Genomic DNA, 2,500 nt, shown 5'->3' with positions numbered 1-2,500 from the left:
AAGCTGCCAAGTCCGTGAGCACAAACATGAGGTGACATGAAGAAATTGCACCTTCATTGAACATCTTAATCATATGGCTACATAAATGTATGCAAAGAGCTCCTGAAAGAAAATATAATTTTCGTACAGATAGGCATAACAGCTGTTTTTTTCAGTTTTTGTATTATACCATGCTATACAACTCATGCTAAAGAAAGAGATAAGAGTCTTCTACAGTCTTCTCTGCTTATAATGTTGGTCATATCATTAGTATCTTTGACCACTCATCCCTTGATGTCACATCCTGGAGAACCTGTAGCATCTCTGGAATTGTTTTTGTGTTTTTTGTCATCATCGTTCCCCTGACATCCATTCTGGAAACAACACATGTGGTCTTTTAAATTCCATTCTGATGATGAGGGGACTAAAGAAAAACAGGAAACCAAATCTTTCATCGCAGTTCACGTGTGTTTCAAGAAAACGATACACGTCTCGTCCTTTGAGGGTCAATGTCATCAGTGATAGTCCTCTCTACGTCTCATCCTTCTCGCTCTCTCTCAGGCGGTGATCTCCGTTTCCAGAAAGCTCCGTGATGGTTGTTGTTGTGCAACAGAACGACGGAGGAAGGTCTCGAGAGCCGGTCCTCTGTGTGCATGCGCCAGGGTATGGTACACACACACAAACACACACACTCTTCAGGTCACCCTTAGAACTTCAGTCTGCATGTACTGAACTAGAACAGTGTCCTCTTTATATGGATCTGTGGTATAGGGGAGCAGAGAGGACATTTTGTTTTTCCCCCCCAAACCAAAGTGTCCTCACAAAACACAGCAGGACAATAGAGAGGAGAGCGAGTGTTGAACAGAGATAGAAAACCTCACAAATGAGTAAAGCGGTTGGTTCCTTCCACAGTCCAGAGACAGAGAGAGAGACAGAGTAAAGAGAGGTGCAAAGAAAGGACAGCGAGAGGAGAAAGAGAAGATGACAGTTGTGTCAGAGGGGAGCAGAGCGATGAGGAGAAGGACAGTCTCACACCTCTTCCAGACGGAACGGGGTCAGTCCTTCTGAGTGGACACAGTCAGAACTCATTCAAGAAAGGGGGGTGGGAGAGAAGGATTCCGTCTGGACAGGTCAGCACAGAACTCAGAGGAACGGGACAAGACAGTTGCCCAAAAAGTCAGCAGTTGAGAACAGAGAGAAAACTCAGTCACATAAAAAAATGACAGGTAAAGAGTAAAAAAAAAGGGAAAAGGAGGGCCGTCTCTAGTCTCGCCGCAGGGTAGGACACTCAGACAGGACTTGATGACGGTGCTGGGTTCAGGACGGTATTGAAGCCTTTGCGAGTAGAGGCCGAATGTGTGTGCAGTATGCCAGAGGTTTGAGTGATGGGAAGAGCGTAACTTCAGAGCTAAGCACAAAGAATTGACTGCAGGTCTGCAGGATGGCAAGGGAATAGCTTAAGGGACCAAGCCTTTGAACTAATGTCAATGATTTTGAGATAGAAGTGTGTTTCCTACAGGATGTGTGTCGATCATCTTGCCTATCACACTAAGTTGTGTAACTGTCAGGGGACAATTGCGTTCTTAAGGGCATCGTGGTTACTGGGTTATCTGCTCTGTCCCTGGGGGCTGTTGTGGGGGTTATTCTCCAACTGTATCTATCCCTGACCTTTGTTGCTGTCTGCTATCTTTGTGGAGGATCTTACGGGAACGAGAAACAAGCAGACACAGAGAAAGTCACAGAGTTTAAAAAAAAAAGAATAAGGGAGGAAGAAAGACAGAAAAAAGCAGGTCAGAAAAACGAGCACATTGGAGACTCCAGCGGACAGAACATGGAGACAGACCCGCGCGACATAGAACAGGGACAGGAAGCAGCAGAGAGAGCGGGGTTCGCCGTGATTGACAGAGAGGGTGGGGCTATAGCGAGACATGGTCGGCTGCCGCCATTGGTCCATTCTCTAGAGAATGGAGAGGATGGGTGAGCAAGGCCGGTGCCGGGGACCTGGTGGACTCTTGGATCCAGCAGACGCCGACCCCGCCTCAGGCACGGTTCTGTCCCGGCAGGCGAGGGCGCCAAGGCTTCGGGACTTTGGGTAACCGTGGCAACCTTGGTTTGGTGGTGGGAAGAGAGGAGTCACAGTGCAGTAATGGAAACCACTGTCAGCTGCACAGGCCATCTCTTAATCTTTCCTCTTTTTCTTTTTCTTCAGGATTTTTGCTTTTGTTTTAATTTTCTTTCATTTGTTTCTAGGTGTTTGCTGTCAAGACATTGTAGGCCAGATATAGAGATTGACGTCTCATGCGGCTTGCGTGGTTAAAGATTTCCCATAGACATGCACCGAGAGGTTTCAGGGGTCAATGAGCCTGTTAATGTCAGAGGTCATAGGTCGCTGAGAGAGGAAGTGCATGAGAAGCTGTTCTGTTAAGATTCTTTCATGATTATGGAAATCTCGACATAGAACGTTTTGGTGTTGAGGTGTGAATTTACTAACAGCCTCAAAACACAAACGTTGCAAAAGTTT

General features: G+C 46.6%; 1 protein-coding gene across 4 annotated transcripts in view; it reads right to left on the bottom strand.

Annotated features, from left to right (window-relative positions):
• Window positions 1–2,500, bottom strand: part of kcnc1a (potassium voltage-gated channel, Shaw-related subfamily, member 1a) — a 67,627-nt gene that overhangs the window by 4,826 nt on the left and 60,301 nt on the right. Inside the window, exon 4 of one of the 4 annotated variants that reach the window (XM_080841007.1) lies at window positions 1–2,500. This exon is cut by the window's left edge and continues 4,826 nt beyond it; it is cut by the window's right edge and continues 2,541 nt beyond it. The exons of the other annotated variants lie outside the window; for them this stretch is intronic. The gene's annotated coding sequence lies outside the window, so the exon portion shown is untranslated. 4 annotated transcript variants of the gene reach the window in all.

Source organism: Sprattus sprattus (assembly GCF_963457725.1).
Source record: "Sprattus sprattus genome assembly, chromosome: 6".
In the NCBI taxonomy this organism is placed as follows: domain Eukaryota; kingdom Metazoa; phylum Chordata; class Actinopteri; order Clupeiformes; family Clupeidae; genus Sprattus; species Sprattus sprattus.
The sequence above is the reverse complement of the archived record's forward strand: the minus strand, read 5'-3'. Positions and strand labels throughout refer to the sequence as shown.